Source organism: Amblyomma americanum, chromosome 6 (assembly GCF_052857255.1).
Source record: "Amblyomma americanum isolate KBUSLIRL-KWMA chromosome 6, ASM5285725v1, whole genome shotgun sequence".
NCBI lineage: Eukaryota > Metazoa > Arthropoda > Arachnida > Ixodida > Ixodidae > Amblyomma > Amblyomma americanum.
Window position 1 is genome coordinate 199,449,070 of NC_135502.1, and position 17,821 is coordinate 199,466,890.

The 17,821-nt window shown below is 48.6% G+C and overlaps 1 pseudogene; it reads right to left on the reverse strand.

Moving 5' to 3' along the window:
- Window positions 1–15,448: 15,448 nt before the first annotated feature.
- Window positions 15,449–17,380, reverse strand: LOC144095685 (uncharacterized; annotated as a pseudogene).
- Between the last annotated feature and the right edge of the window lie 441 nt (window positions 17,381–17,821).

The window sequence follows — 17,821 nt, forward strand, 5'->3', positions numbered from 1 at the left end:
TCGTATTGAACCTCAATATTTGAATGGTGTAACATATACTGGTGCACGATTTCCAGAAATAACTTATATTTGAATAGCTTACTGATCTCTAGTATGTCATAGATCTTAAAGTATGGCAAGCAATGTTCTATTTTTGGAATTTTCGAATACCACATATTGAGCGCTTTTACAGAGGGTGCAGCTAATCAAGGTTTCTTTGTGTTGTGTCTTACGATACCCGGGAGCAGTATGTTAAACGTGAATCAAAGAGAGCATAGTAACTTTGTTGCTTCACTGGCAACCTGTTTAATATGCCAATAAACATGTGAAAGTTCAATTCAGAGAACTTCTGTGTGCGAATTCCAGAGAAACGTTTCATGAAAGAGAACACCTAGAAAGCAAATCCTCTTAGACTGGTTGATAATGTTATTCCGGAACTTCAATTTGAACTCTCTATCTTTTTTGCTACCTTTAGGCTTGAAAATCACGTATTCCGTCTTGTTTATCTTTAGGTCTAGTTTATTAAAGGTTAACCAAAAGTCTAAATAGTGAAGACATTCATTTGCTTCCCTGTAAACGAAGCTTTCATTGCAACCTGAAAAAAAAATATATTAGTGTCATCTGCATTTAATACCATTTCAGAGCAGCCTGGGGTGTTTACAATATCACTCATATATATCATGAATAATATGGGGCCTAGAATGGACACTATGGAACTCCGTATTTAATAGCGCATCGATCGGATGCGATGCTCTTTATTGTGGTGTATTGCTCCCTGCAAATTAAACAGCTTTCCATTAGGACATGTGCTGTACCTTGGATTTCATAGTACGGTAGCTTTATTAATAATATATCATGATGGACAGAATCAAAGGCTTTCCTGAAATCAGGAAATAAACCCAACGTAAGCTTTCATTTCTTAATGTTGTCAGGAATTTTCTGTTTAATATAATGTAAAGCAGTTTCAGCTGCCTTATTTCTGAATCCAAACTGCTCTTTTACTATCAAGTTATGCAGAGTGAGGAAATCTACAATTCTTTTGTTCATCATGTGTTCAGCAACTTTTGAAAAGACTGAAAGCACTGACATTGGTCTATAGTTGCTCAACTCTTCAAAAGCACCACCTTTATGAATAGCTGGAACACGCGCAAGCTTTATTTGGTTTGGAAATATCCCTAATTGAAGTATGCAATTGCATATATGCGTAAGGACTGGAGTTATCAGTGCGGCTACAGCTTTCACGGGGGAAACTCACATCATCGTAGGCTGATGCACAGTTGTCCTTCAGCGTCATGATTATGTTGAGGACTTCTTTGGCGCAAGTTGGAGCGAGAAATACAGCTTGAGGACATTGAACATTCATGTATTGTTCACACGATAATGTACCATGAATATCATTTGAGGCATCAACTTCTACAAAGTGCATGTTGAAAAGGTTTTGAAATGTTTTCGTCAGTTCAGCCCTGTGTAGGTAATGCACAGCGGTAATGTCGTCTTGTGTAATAGCCTTAACTTGCAGCTTTTCTACAATCTCATTTACTTTGCTTAGCAAGTCCTCATCCTGGGTTTCAGTCAATATATGAAGCTCTAGGGTTAGAAAACGACTACGCCACTCCAAATCATCTAGGTCCTGCTTCAGCTGAATCATATCACTACCTACATTGTTAGATTCCAGCCCTTCAACTCGCTTCGTTAGTTGTTTTCTAGTTTTTTCTTGAACAGTCAGGAGGTTTTGAAAGTCGTCAAACTTATCAGAGAGCAACTGCATTTGCGACTCAAATGCATCAAACTTTTTTGACAAAGGCAAAAAGAGCATTAAGCTTTTTTTTATTCAGTCGGCAGTAATCTGAGTATCACGTCCGAATCATGCTGCAGATTTTCTGTGGTGCTTTTGCCCTTGTGGTTCCCTCAACAAGAGTGACATTTCCATGCTTTCTTTTTGGCTTCGCGCTTAGCATTGAAAGATTCTTCTGTTATTCCCGCACATGCACCACGATTAAAATTAAATTTGCACTCTGAGCATGTTGCAAAGGTGATATCAGTGAGTGGAAGACGGCAAGCACAACAACGAGCTATAGTACGCTCAGATCTTTTACAAAAAACCCATCCACTTAGCAGAAGCGACGACATAAAAGGAAAACAAAATCACATTGAGTGAGGCATAATTATGCACAAACCTGCACAAAGGCAGAGACGGTTACATGATGCTCGCAGTTACGGTCACCACTGCCAAGTGAGGTCCCAGTGGAAGGAATCTTCTTTTATAGCCCACAGTGAACCATTGATGCTGTGCCGGATTCCTGGGTGACACCGACGACCACGCCTTCCTGGTCCGCTGCTCGAAACTACCGTCCGTCTTCAGTGACCAGTGAGATGTACGGCTGCACAGTGGGTAATCTGCACAAAGGCAGAGGCGGTTATGTGATGCTCGCAGTTACCGTCGCTACTTTGCAGTGGTGACGATAACTTGAGCACCTGAAGAACACGATAACCACTGAGCCATCGCGCTGGATTCATCATTTCAGTAAATACGCATGACAAATTCCAAGCAGCTGTCATACAACATTGATACTAATATCCACATTCCGTGCAGCACTCTACCTCTACACTAAATACCTACTGCGAATACTGACCTCTGTATGCATTCCCTTTACATTAATTGGAATAGAATACTTAGAAAACTTGTGCCACTTATCATCATTGACTCACTACGAGCTGTTGAGAATGCTGCCCCATAAAACGTACATTCAGTGCTCCTTGCAAAAGGATCCCAACTGGAGAATATTCAAGCATTTATTCTTATACCCTCTATTGAACAAGCACTTCAAAATACCCTGCATGAAGCCTGGTACGTATGCCGATACTCAAACAGGCACAAGCCATGCAAAACCTACCAGGCAGACTGCGAACCAGTTCATCACGGTTTTGCGCCCACAACTTGAAACACTAAGACGAAACAGCATACTCATACACCAGCGTGTGCTCTTTGGAACAAGCGGGTTACAGCGCTTCCATGCCGTGCTCATTATCCAGAAAAACTCAAACAGCACATAGTGGCTGCAGCAGCGCCATTTTAGAACCATACGTGAGCTTCAGACAACAAGCTCATTATTGTAAGGATGAAATACAATCTCAAATTCAGTTAAGTTTTACTTCAAGTGCAGCCCGGACAGAGCAGTAAAAAGGGGACACTTGCATGCAGGCACCCTAAACTAACGCTGATAGAAAAATCAACGAAAGCAACGAACACGCTCAAAGTAAGAATTATTTCATTTAAACAATTAACGTGTTCATCAAAAGGTGCAGCCATAAAAAAACAGCGCGAGCATAATTGCATTCCTGACGCAAATAAGTGCCAAGTTACAATGGCGTTTTTGTAATGTAGCAGTCTCAGATGAGAAACGCATACTCTGCCTCTCGCACAATTGGTACTGAAGAAATTTGTGCCCGCGTAAGCGGGGTTCATGAACGAGCCTCTCGGAACGAAATGTAGCCATCTCTTGTCGAGGCAACCTTTACTCAGCTTTCGAAATGAATTGCCCGCAGGCCAGCGGCGGCGGCCAACGGCTCGGATAACAGGGAGGGACGAATCCATACGTGTGCAACGAAAAGATACGGGATGCAGCTCGTAGGTTCTTCGAGGTGTTTGTGCACGCTCGCCATTTGCGCCGGGAACCACTTTTTTTTCAGCCATCCCTCTATTAGCATTCCTCCACCGCTGCTTCACTACAACTTTGACAAACGCCTCGAGCTCTAGTCAATAGCGTTACAAAACATATTTGGTCAAACGTCGCTGCCCACGACGCGCACCGAGTGAGCGGCTGCAACAAACAAGCAATTAATGCGCACCTCTCAATGAACAGCACTCTGTGGTCCCGACAGCCGATAACAGAAAGAATAAAAAATAAATGTAATCCACCTCAGAACTTGATTGTGCGTTTACGCAGATGCCAAGTAAATCGTGCTCGCACGGCTCTAACGCATAGTTTCATTTCGGCCTTCACTCACGGGCTAAGCGATATTTCTGGCTGTGCACCTACCTTTCAACACGGAAAAGCCAGTAGAGAGCTCGCGAGGAGGGCTTACCGTCCCGGGTTTCGCACCATGTGCTTTTCCGCGCGTTGAAAAGACATAGCGGCACAGACGTAAGCGCATTATTCGAGAACATGGCGGCTGCCGCTGCTCACACAAACGTGCTTACAAACGCCGCTTACAAACGTGGATAGGAAGTTTGTCACTGCGCACATAATCTGCTCTGCACACACAGCACTGCTTAGAGTGGCTAAGGAGACCAAATGAATAAAAATAATCGTGTAGACTTACCGCAAGTGGACGATTAAGTTGAATTTCAATCAAAACGTGATCCACAAGAGAAAACGCCGCTGACGCCGACACACCGGCGCACACAGTTGTTTGTTGCCCGGATGATTTTCTGCCGCCTCCGGGCAAAATGGGTAAAAAGTGAAACAGAAACCAATTTCACGGTCATGTCTATATTGGTTGCACTCTTGCCAAGTTTAGCTTGCTGTAGAATCCAAGAACACAAAGGGCCATTGGTTTAAAGCATAAATTCTCCACTCGCGCTTTAAAAACCTTATTAACTTCGCGAAAACCAAAACCGAAACCTTACTACTTTGTCCATGTGCGCCTCATCTCCCATTGAATAGTATGTGGCGCCCTTTTCGAATAATTATAATGCTGCATAGCATAACGTCTTTTTGGCGTGTGCTCGTGTTTGGAAAACCGGTTTGGATAACAGCGTGTTATCGCCTCCGATGCAGCAGGTGTACGGCGAAGAACGAAAATATACTGGGTTTCTGATTGTTGAGTTGCTGCACTTTTTCACGTGAAAGCAAACTGCAAAGGTATAAATGGCATATCTTGATTCCGCAGAGAACCATGATCTTTGAGACTCTTCTATTCATGTTTCTGAGAGATGGGTACATCCTTTAATTCTCACCCCCGTTATTCCGCCTTATTTTACAGGAGCTTTTAAGGAGAAATAAATGTACAGTCACTGATGAAATGCTTCTTAATTAAGCGCGTTGGACAGTAACGATAGAACGATGTAATGGCATATTCTCGAGCGATTCCTTTAAGGGAGAGCGTGCTCGTTTGATGTAGTACAGTTTGCAGCACCCTTAGTTCAGAAATGGGTGCCTTTCCTCGCTCTACCTGTCAGCATTAAAGATTATTGAATTATATTCTCAATATGCATCGCGGTTTAAGGAAAATTAGCTTTTCAAAGCTTCTAAAAACAATATACAGGAAGGTATTGCATTGTCGTTGGACAATATTTTTTTATTCCTGAAATAGAAAAAGAAGCGGAGGACTCTGACAATAGTTGCGGTCACCCGATGCAGTTTGGTTGGGGGGGGGGGGGGGGTTTACCGTCCGAAGCCAACTCAGGGAATGAGGGACGCCGTAGTGAAGGGCTCCGGAAATTTCGACCGCCTGGGGTTCTTTAACATGCACTGACATCGCACACCACACGGGCCTCAAGAATTTCGCCTCCATCAAAATTTGACCGCCGAGACTGGCAACGAACCCGCATCTTTCGGGTCAGCAGCCGACTCAGGGAATGAGGGACGCCGTAGTGAAGGGCTCCGGAAATTTCAACCGCCTGGGGTTCTTTAACGTGCACTGACATCGCACACCACACGGGCCTCAAGAATTTCGCCTCCATCGAAATTTGACCGCCGCGGCTGGCAACGAACCCGCGTCTTTCGGGTCAGCAGCCGAGCGCCATAAACATTTAACCACCGCGGCGGCCCGATGCAGTTTTACTCAGCATGCAGTGCGAAAAGAAATGGATATTTTATGGACTTAGTCGAAAGGCAGTGTATAAATTGTTAGATAAAATTAGGATTGTTATAAACAATAGACAATAGGTATGTAAACAATAGTCTATATGCAGTCTAAAGATTGTCTATAGACGATAGGAAATTAAGGCGGTTAGAGATTTTGGTGTATAAATTGTCTATAGGTCGTCTATAGACAAATGGCTGCTAAGCCGGTTACAGACTAGTCATAGATGGTTTACAGATTGCCTATAGACGAAAGGAAATTATGGCGGTTGTAGGTTTTAGTCTATAGATGGTCTAAAGATTGTCTATGGACAAAAGGAAATAAGGCAGGTATAGACTTTAGTCTAAAGGAAAATTATGTCTACTATAGACTTTGGTCTATAGATGGTCTATAGACTTTCTATGCACAAAAGAAAATGAGGCAGTTATAGACTTCAGTCTATCGATAATCTATTGACCGTCTGTAGACCAAGAAAACTTCTGTTATAGACTAGTCTACTGAGATTCTATGGACCATCTATAGACAGAAGGAAATTAAGGCGGTTATAGACTTTACTCTATAGATAGTCTATGGACCACCTATAGACGGAGGGAAATTAAGGCTGTTATAGACTTTATTAAAACTTCCTGTTGGGCGAGTTGGTTGTTCATCTCGATCTAGAAAAGTTCTTTTGCGCAAAAGAACTTTTCTAGATCGAGATATAGACTTTAGTCTATAGATAATCTATTGACTGAATGTGAACACAGGAAAATTATGTCTGTTATGGACTTTAGTCTATAGATGATCTATAGACAGTCCATAGACAAAAGAAAATTGTCTGTTATAGACTTTTGTCTATAGAGAGTCTATGGACCATCTATAGACAGAAGAAAATTGATGTGGTTATAGACTTCAGTCTATAGGTAGTCTATGGACCATCTATAGACAAAAGGAAATTAGGGCGGTTATAGACTTTAGTCTATAGATTCTCTATAGACAGTCTATTGAAAAAAATCGAAGTCTTAAGGGCGTCTATAGAGTCTATAAAAAGTCTATAGACTGTCTATAGACCATTTTCATCAGGGAGCCTCTTGACACTGAAACGTCTATAGACTTTCTATGCACAAAAGAAAATGAGGCAGTTATAGACTTCAGTCTATTGATAATCTATTGACCGTCTGTAGACCAAGAAAACTTCTGTTATAGACTAGTCTACTGAGATTCTATGGACCATCTATAGACAGAAGGAAATTAAGGCGGTTATAGACTTTAGTCTATAGATAGTCTATGGATCACCTATAGACAGAAGGAAATTAAGGCTGTTATAGACTTTAGTCTATAGATAACGTATTGACTGAATGTAGACAAAGGAAAATTATGTCTGTTATGGACTTTAGCCTATAGATGATCTATAGACAGTCTATAAACAAAAGAAATCTGTCTGTTATAGACTTTAGTCTATAGATAGTCTATGGACCATCTATAGACAGAAGAAAATTGATGTGGTTATAGACTTCAGTCTATAAGTAGTCAATGGACCATCTATTGACAAACGGAAATTAGGGCGGTTATAGACTTTAGTCAATAGATTCTCTATAGACAGTCTATTGAAAAAAATCCAAGTCTTAAGGGCGTCTATAGAGTCTATAAAAAGTCTATAGACTGTCTATAGACTGTCTATAGACCATTTTCATAAGGGAGCCTCTTGACACTGAAACGTCTGCGCTGCCTTGTGATGGAGGGCCCTCGATCTGTTCTACTCAGGTCGCAGCAGGCGGCAGCCCTCAAGGTGTGCAGGCTACAGCTGCGGCGGCCTGTGACTTACAGTGCCTGTGTCATTTCCTGTCGTACTTGCTACGGCTGCTGCTGCTGTTGCTGATAGGAAGAAAAAATTGGCGGTGGTTTAGCTCTGGTTAAACCTGGAGTGACGCGATAGCTACAGCTGGCTGAGTGGAACTTGGTCACGTGACCAACCACGTGACAAACCACGTGATCAGCCACGGTGCCGCGCCGCGGGCAGCTGCTCCGCACCACGTGACTAACCACGTGACAGCGTGGCGGCGCAGCCACGCTGAAGGCTCGAAATGCTACCGTAATGTAGCTATCGCTACAAAAGCAAAGTGCACGGGCCTGCCTACTGGCTGAAGCCGAGCCACGCTCGCTGCCACGTGCTGAAAGCAGGAGAGATAAAGGATAGGAGAGCAAAGATAGAAAGAAAAGGTGTGTGCTAATATGCCCCGAGCGTATCCCGGAGGCAGTGCAATACCGGGCCGACCCGTGTCAGAGTGCTTCAAGCCGAACGCATTTCTCTACTTCTTCTTTTACGCCCCCCTCATTCCTCTCCCCCAGTGAAGGGTAGCCAACCGGAAAATTTTACTGGTTAACATCTCTGTGTTTCCTCTAACACTTCTCTCTCTCTCTTTAACCTGGGTGTTGACTCTTTAAAATACTGCGGCACGACTCTCGACTTCAGCAATGAAGGGATATCATTAAGCCCTATAGTCTTCTGTCAGCCCTCATAGAAGGCTCGCCTCCGGATCCCAAAGCATTTGCTGTCTCCGAAGATACCGTCGTTCCAGAGGTGTCCGCCATCTTCGCACAGTTATGTCCTTGGTTTGAGATGCATTCGACAGTCTGGTGGAACCCTCTTCCCGTGCCTGCGCGAATAAGAGTGTACTGGAGCCCCATAGCATCGTTCGAGCGAACGAGAGCCAATCCACACATGGAACTGTTTATCATTCCAACGACCCTACCGTATTACCACGTGGTTTAAATCTCGCCGCCTTTCAGGAACGCCTTTTTGTGCCTGTCACCGCCCTCAGTGACAGCGTTGCTCGTCCAACTAGACGTCGCGACCTGACGGCGTCCCAATTCCTGACCATGATTGACTACTCTCTATCCACCAATGACCGTCGGGTATTGATGGAAGTTCTTTTGAAGCATGTGGATATGCTCGAATTCGCTCGGGATCAACCACCGCCGATTCTCCCTTCCCGAGCCCATCATATAATCAATGCCGGATCTGCACACCTGATTCGACAGTCGACATACCGCGTCTTGCCCTCAGAACATAAGATAATTGATGAACAGGTCCGTGACATATTGCTCCGAGGCATTATTCAAGAATTACCAAGCACATGGGTCGCCCCTGTGATCCCAGTGGAAACAAAAGACGCCAGGTGGCATTTTGTGCCGACTATCGCCGCCTTAACACTCACAAAGAAGGATGCTTACCCACTCCACACTTTGATGATGCCATTGACTGCCTCCACTTCATCATCATCATCAGACTGACTACACCTACTGCAGGGCAAAGGCCTCTGCCATGTATCTCCAATTAACCGTTTCCTTTGCCAGCTGCACCCACCCTATGCCTGCAAACTTTCTAATCTCGTCCGCCTACCTAACCTTCTGCCGCCCCCTGCTACGCTTGCCTTCTCTTGGAATCCACTCCGTTACCCTTAAGGACCAGCGGTCTCTTGATTTCGACTAGGATGTCATTAACACGCGTTTGTTCCCTCACTCACTTTGCCCGCTTCCGGTCTCTTAACGTTACACCTATCATTTTCCTTTCCATGGCTCGCTGTGTTGTCCTTTTCGTTAGCCTCCACGTTTCTGCCCCGCAGGTGAGTTCCGGTAAGATACTGTTGCAGTACACTTTTTTATTGAGGGATATTGGTAAACTGCCATTCATTATCTGAGAGCATCTGCCATATGCGCTCCATCCAATTCTTATTCTTCTAGTTACCTCCCTCTGATGATCCAGACCGGCTGTCTCTACGTGTCCTAACTAGACGAATTCCTTTACCACTTCCAGCATCTTATTGGCAATTGTGAACTGCTGTTCCCTTGCCTCCACTTAGCTTCCTACATTTCCTTTGTTGGTTTACGATCCGGATACTGCCAGATCCTGATATACGGGAAAGGCGAAGAGAAGACGGTGTTCGTGACCTCAAGGGGGTTGTATCAATTTAACTCTCATGAAACGCTCCTGCTACCTTTGAAAGATGTATGGATACTTTTTTCCGTGCACGGAAGTGGCACGTTTTCATGCTTTATAATAATGATAATAATAATAATAATAATAATATTAATAATAATAATAATAATAATAATAATAATAATAATAATAATAATAATAATAACAATAACAATATTAATAAGAATAATAATTGGTTTTTGGGGAACGGAAATGGCGCAGTATCTGTCTCATATCGTTGGACACCTGAACCGCGCCGTAAGGCAAGGGACAAACCAGGGAGTGAATGGAAGAAAAAGGGGCCATAGTAGAGGGCTCCAGAATAATTTCGACCACCTGGGATCTTTAAAGTGCACTTAAATCTCACAGCACACCACCTGGGATCTTTAAAGTGCACTTAAATCTCACAGCACACGGGCGACTTAGCGTTTTGCCTCCACAAAAACGCAGCCGCCGCGGTCGGGTTCGAACTTTTCATTTTAGAGAGGACCTTCGCCGAACATAACAGCCGCTTAGCCGTCGTACTAGACTGCATCGAGAGAGCGGGTGTATTCCTGAACACTAAGAAGTCCACTTCGGTGAACTTAATACAAGCGGTTTTTTTCTGGTTGCGTTCGTGCACCTCGATTGGCCAGTAGCGGCTGCTTAAATCTAGCGATGAGAAGTACTTGGCGTGGCGCAGTCGGTCCAGAGAGTAATCAATGCGCGGCAGAGGATAAACATACTTTTTTGTAACGGTTTAAACGTCTGTAATCAACGCAGAGCCGTAGGGTTCCATCTTTCTTTGCTACTAGAACAACAGGCGACGCCCACGGGCTCGTCGACGGCTGTATCACGTCGTCCTCGAGCATTTCTTGGACTTGGGGCGAATGGCATCACGTTCTTTCGAAGAGATCCCGTAAGGCGGCTCTCATAACGGCCACTGGCTGGCGTCAACTATAATTCGATGTTTTAATTGTGAGTGGTGTCTGCCTAACCTTGTAGGTCGAGGCATAGCAGTCGCAGAAAGACTGGGTAACGCTTTCGACGCAGCGTTTCTGATTAGACGGGAGGTTTGGCTTCACGTCAGTTTTTATGGGAGTGGTCAGTGCCTCCACCGGTGCCAGGGCTTTGGACAAAGCGTGCTGTCCCGCGAATTCGCTGAGTTCTTCGAGATACGCAATAGCGGTTCTGCCAGGCAAACACTGGGGTTCACAGCCAAAATTGGTCACCAAGAGTTCGGTTCGGCCATTGTTCAGTTCAACAATTCCGCGAGCAACCCAGACTTGCCGACCAATGAGCAGCGACATGTTGGTTTCAGCGATGCCACGAGTTCCGGTGCTGTTATCGCAATCTACGGTAACAAACATGCTGGCTTTTGACGGGTTCAATATGTGCTCATCACAGACGCGTAACTTAGTCGTGCGTGGCTCGGGATCGCTGTCGACAAGGGGTTTGAGTGGAAAAAGACACGACCAGCTCCTGAAGGTTGATGACGGCACCGTACTCCCGAAGGAAATCCAAACCGAGTATCAGGTCTTTGGAGCGCTCGGGCAGCACAGCAAAGCAACCAGGGAAAGTAGTACTGCGGACCTGTATTCGTGCCGTGCATACACCAATCGGCGTAACTACATGGCTACCGGCGGTGCAGATCTGCGGTCCATACCAAGGGGCCAGAACCTTTCTGAAGGCCGTGGCTAACCGACTGTTCATTATAGAAAAATACGCCGGTATCCACAAGTGTGGTCACATCGCGATTATCAGCGGTTACTGCGATTTCGGCAAGACACCAGTCGGTCACAGCACGTCGTTGTCATTGAGGTCGTCGGGTGAGGTCGTCGTCAGTTGGATTATAGCAGTGAATCGTCGATTTCGGCTGAAACCAGTCGGTCACAGCGTGTCGTTGTCGTTGAGGTCGTGAGGTCGAGTAGTCGTCGGTCGGGTCGTAGCCACGGATCAACCGATGAAGGCTCTTGACTTGATCCAATAGCGGTGACCCTACCCCCCGGAGGACGCCGTGTTCAGTTTTCCCGATGTGGGGTCGTGCTTCTGAACTTACCAGAAGAAGACGGGCGGCTTGGCGAAGAAAACCGCCTTGGAGATGGCGACCGGGACTGGCGTCGCTGCGAGGTCGTCGGCTGCGCGTTATCGGACCGGTACTGCTCGATATCTCGCGGCCGTTCTCCGTTGGACGGTCGAGGTGTGCCGGGTGAAAACCCCCTTAAGCCCATTCTGCGGTAGGCTGACTGACTGAAAAACTTTATTTTCAAAATATATACAGGGAGCTAGTGGAGCGGTCCTTAAGGGTCCGTTCCTTACAAATGCTAGGTGGGCTGCTCATTACAGCAGCCCATTGGCGGTAGCTGCTGCTCGGGCGCGCCCGACCAGGGCCTTTTGGCTCGCCAGGTCAGAGCAGCCGAGCAGGGCCGCTTCCCAGTCCTCCCGTACAGGGTTGGGGATAGGGGGAAGATGCGGAGTTGATTGGCATGCCCACACCATGTGGGAGATGTCCGAAGACTTTTCCCTACAGTGCGGGCACTCCCACTGTGCACGCAGGGTCGAAATGTTTGATTACTGCCGGGCACAGAAGTGTTTTAGTATAAAGGCGAAGGAGTAAGTGTTTCTCCGCCTTCGTGAGGCCCTTGCAGGGCTTAGGAAAGAGTGGGTGACCGAATTGGTAATACTGGATGATTTCCTTGAAGGTAAAAGCCAGATTAAGGTCGGAGTCCGAATCGGTGGGAAGAGAGGGTGATGCCCGGAGAGTGAGCGCGCGGACAGCGGCGTCGGCCGCTTCGTTGCCCTTGAGACCCGTGTGCGTGGGAGTCCATACTATCGTGCGGGACGCGGGAGCCCCGAGATAATTACTATGTTGAAGAATTCGGTATGCCGAATAGGGAATAAAGACCCTTTCGATGTTCCTGCAGGCCCCCCGCGAGTCGGTAACGATGACCCGCGCTCGACTACTGAGCCGGAGTTCCCGGGTTCGAACCCGACCGCGGCGGCTGCGTTTTTATGGAGGAAAAACGCTATGGCGCCCGTGTGCTGTGCGACGTCAGTGCACGTCAAAGATCCCCAGGTGGTCGAAATTATTCCAGGGGCCTCCACTACGGCACCTCTTTCTTCTTTTCTTCTTTCACTCTCTCCTTTAACCCGTCCCTTACGGCGTGGTCCAGGTTTCCAACGATATATGAGACAGATACTGCGCCATTTCCTTTCCCCCCAAAAAACAATTATTATTATGACCCGCGAGTCCTGATCGGAGGCGCTGGTTGGACGTGGTGACCGGGAGGTCGAGAGCACGCTTGTAAGTCTTACGGAGAACCACCTCAAGGGCTTTCTCGTCACATTTGCGAACGTGGAGGTAAGGAGTCGAGTACAAGACTCGACTGGTTACGAATGCGTGCGCCAGCCGCAAGGAATATTTGCACGGTAACCCCCCGCAGTTATTGGGAACCCGGCGGATCATGCGGCCCACCTGGTCCCCCCTTGCGCAATTTGGCCAGTGCTGTGTCGACACGGCGGTGTTTATTGATAAAGAGATCCAGTACTCTGATCTCGGCGTGTTCTGGGATGGGTCCGCTCGCTAGGGACAGTTCGATTTTGGTAGTGCACTTCGGCGAGGGTCGAATGTGCACAAATTCCGATTTGGCCAGGGAGCATTCAAGGCCGCAGCAGCGGGCGTAAGCGTCCACAATCTCCGCCGCTTGCTGCAGGTTAGCTTCAATGTCTCCTACCGATCCGTGCTTAGCCCAGATGGTGATGTCGTCGGCATATAGCGCGTGCTGTATGCCTTCGGCACTTTCCAACTGCGCCGGAAGTTTCATCACTGCAAAATTGAATAATAAAGGTACCTAAATGGTAGGGGCCGTGTTCTTCTTCATCTTGTATCCGGATATACGATTGCCGGTCGGAGAGAAATTGCCTAATGTACTGAAACGTGTTGTGTCCACAGTTGGTTTAGGAGAGGTGCGTCAGAATTACGTCGTGTGTTACATTGTCGAAACCCCCTTCAAATCGAGGGCGATTACTACCTTGTCATTAAGGCGGTATTCGACGGGATTCAGAACTTCGCGGTATAGTTGAAGCAGGACATCCTGCGCGGACCGGTGTGGGTGAAACCCGAACATGGTGTCCGCGAATACATTTTCGTTTTCCAAAAACTCGGACAGCCTGTCTCGCACCATAGTCTCCATCAGCTTTCCCGCGCAAGAAGTGAGGGAGATGGGGCGGAGGTTGTCCGTGTTTATGGTTTTGCCGGCTTTAGGAATGAAGGTGACCTGGGCGGTCTTCCATTCGATTGGGAGGGGTGCCTCACCTTGCCAGATTGAGTTTATATATGCGAGGAGTGTCTCGTAGGCCGGGTCGGGAAGGTTGGCAAGTAATTTCACAGTTATTTTGTCTCTTCCTGGCACCGTTCCTCGTTTCATTTTACTCAAGGCCGCCTTCAAGTCATGGAGCCGGAACGGTTGATCCAGCTCCGCGTTCTCGCAACCTGCATACGAGTACGCTGGCCCTCGGGGGTCCTTTTGGATGCAGAGGTATTGATCGTGTAGTTTCCATGCTAATTTAGAGGTATCTACGTCGAAGCTATGAATAGCCCGTTGGAGATGTTTTTGTGTCTCGGCTCTGATTTTAGTCGGATCGATCAAGGCGCGAAAGAGACGTCAAGTGCTCCGGCTAGGCATATGTCTAGCGGCCGTGTTGCACCGGTCCACCCAATTCGAGTCGGCGAGCTGTGTCGCGTAATCAGCCGCTCGCTGGGTGATCTCGGCGATGCGAATTTTGAGCTTCCGATTATGCTTTTGGCAGCGCCATCTGCGGACGAGGGTGTGCCGCACCTCCCAGATGTGCATGAGGAGGTTGTCCACCTCCGGCGTGGCCTCCGATAGTTGATCTTGAGTTTCTACCGAACGAAGGTGTGTAACCAATTCTTGTGACCACGCGTGGTAGCCTTGTTCGTGAATAGAGGCCGAATTAGTGTAGGTTTGCCGGAAGTTTGTCCAGTCGGGTAGGCGTGCTTGGGCGTGGGATCTTGCCAGTGGCTTGGTTCTGACGCTGGTGTTGAGTATGCAGTGGTCACTGCCGAGGGTTTCCTCGGTGTTGGCCCATTCTGCGTGTCTTATGTTTATGGTGAAGGTAAGGTCCGGACACGTGTCCCGAGTCACTGAGTTACCCACCCGCGTTGGATGTGCAGGGTCGGTGTGAAGGGTCAGGCCCAGCGTGGACGCAAATTCCGCTAGCTTGCGGCCGCGCTTCTCTTCACGCACGTACCCCCAGAGTGTGCTTTGAGCGTTGAAGTCGCCCACAATCACCAGGGGGTCACTGCCCGCAGCCTTCAGGGCGCGACTGAAGAGGGCTGCGAAAGTTACATTTTTGATCTTGGGAGAACAATAGATGTTAAGTATATGTAAGGGTGCATTTTTTTTCTTAAGCGGAAGAAGAGTGACCATCACATAGGAATATGCAGCATTGAGGTTCAAATCAACCAAGTTGACTGTATTATTTTTGTGCACGCAGATACAGGAAGAGGGGTCCTGCTGGAACGTAACATAATTTGTAAGGGTTGCGCCACTACCTGGCTCCTGGAGGGCAACCACCGCAGGAAGTGAATCGAATGTTGACAGGAAAAGCCAGAGGTTCGCCCGCTTGGCACGGGAACGGAATCCGCGGCAGTTCCACTGGGTAATTAGGATGGGGGTGGCCGAATTGGTATGAGGAGAGCGCCTAATTTGAGGCCTGTCCGCCATGGTAAGTTAGGTGAGAGGTCGATTGTAGGGACGCTGCTCCGGAGCCAGCACTCGCGGTGAGGGGGCCATCCTCTATTCCGGAGAGCGAGCAGCTGTCGTCGTCTTCTGCTTAAGTTTCCATGGCGCGACGCATTTTGGGGTAGCGGCCAGACACGCCTTTGATTAGACCGCCGACTCGTCGGACGCCACGCGAAGATTGTGCGATGTGCTGGGCGACTATTGTGGGTACAATTTCGGTCATTTTGGAGATAGCGGAGGCGATTGCCGCAGAAATTTGACTTTCTAGGGCATTGAAACGGGCGTCCATGCGGGCCTCCAGACGGGCCTCAAGTGCAGCATCCACGTTCAGTGCGGCGTTCGGTGCCGCGATCTGACTCTCCATTGCCTCGGTAGCGGGGCGAGAGGGGGGAGTGATAGGCTGTTTTGATTGCGATTCTAGGAGAGCAATTTTCTCGAGCAGCATCTCAATTTTGCCCTCAAGAGCTGCTATTTTGGTTTGCTCGGCACTGCGTGCCACAGGGAGCAGGAGGGAGGGGAGGAGGAGGCAGCCCTGTCCGTACCGCTCACCTGCGCTCCATGTTTCACGGCGTTGACCCAGGCCCTGGTCTTGTCGTGTGGAGGCGTTGTCGACTGCTTTCCAGTGTTGCCGTGTGGTGGCGGCTGCGTCGACGGGCGCTTGCCGGCTCCTCCGCTGGATGTCCCCGGCTTCTCGGTGTTGTTGTCCCGGCTTGGTAACTCAGCGGGGCAGCCAAGATGGCGGCTCTTCTTCTTGGCAGCAATTTTCTTGGTGGTGATCTTATGCTTGTGGAATTTCGCCGCACACTCCCGCGAGTTAGTGGCGTGTGCACCGGCACAAACCGAGCACCGCGGCACACATTCGTGAGGGGCCCGCACCCCCTCCTGAAGCGGAGCCTCTTGCCCACACAGACCGCACGTGTTAGGCTGCGTGTTGGGACAAGCATCCACTCGGTGGCCAACGGCCTCACGCAGGCCGCAGGCCAGGACCGTACGGTAGTAGTTTTGCACAGGGATGAGCATGTTCTCGTAGTGCACAAAACGCGGTTTTTCCCTCCCGGCAAAGGTGATGCGAGCTTTGTTAGAGGAGCCGAATTTTCTAACCTCGGTGACAGTGCCTGCCCTCCACTACACCTGCTCCCGAAGCGATTCAGTAGTCTCCGAGTTGCTGACGGTGATGACGCCGTGGCAGACATCGCCTCCGTCTTGTCGAAGGTATCCGTGGAGTGGAATATTCCCATGCTCGGTGTTAATGGAGATACCCCGAGGAGCCGATCAGCCGCCGCCGGTTTTGGGGTGTAAATCACAATGAGGTTTTGTTCACGGGATGGTAGAACCGTAACAGACCTTGCTACCTCGGGCCCGAGATAGGCCGTAATGGCGGCGCTGTAGCGATTCTCCGAAGAGGCTTGGTGCAGCGATATATGTTTGCATGGCTTGAGCACAACCACAAAGTCGTCTGGTCCCGGTCTTGGGAGTCGGCGAGGCTTCCAGTTAGGACGGTCCTTGCCTTTGCTTCCTGCAGCGTGCGAGGCAGGAGGCTGCGTCTTGCCAGCCGGTGTGCCGGAAGACGGGGCAGCGATGGACGCCGCAAGCTTGGCTTGAACGATCGAGCGGTGCGCGACCGCTTCGTTGAGAGATTGGTGCCGAAATTTCGGAACAGAAGCGGAGTTGTCCCCTTGCGATGTTGAGACTGTCGTCTAGATCATGCCGTCGGGATCGTAACCCCTCGCGAATGATCCAGGGTCAGCCATTTTACCTACGGAGGCCGGTTCCACGCCGCCGCGCGTCGGCGCGACGCCGTTAGGCCAAACTGCGTCACCCTGGTGTAAATCGGCCGTAGAATTAGCAAACTTGGGCCCACCTGGCGAAATTTGATGTCCACGTAGTCCATACTGCTTGCTGCGTTGAAAGGCGTCCGTCTTGTAGGGGTGAAGAAGGTTTAGCCGTGGCTCCAGCCGAAAAACGACGGAGCCGACACCATGCGTTTGTAGCAAGTTCGATAGTTTCGTTTTCTCCTCCCTGCGGCAGGGGCAGTGGCGCAGGATGTGGCCGGGTTCCACGCAGTGGTAGTAGAGCGGCTTATTGTTTGGCGTACGCCAAAAGCACACTTTGCTCATGGTGGACCGGGACTCCTGCGGTACGGTGGGTACAGCTGCAATTGGGTACCGCGGGGAAGCCACCGGAGTGACGGGGGAAAAACTTGCATCAGTGGCCCAGGACGGCTTTGTAGTGCTTCACTGTATGTAATCACATAGAGCACCGGCTGCGGAGCTGGTGGCGACAGAACAACTCGCCGGATTTCATCTCGGACCACGTTCGGTATGGCAGCGAC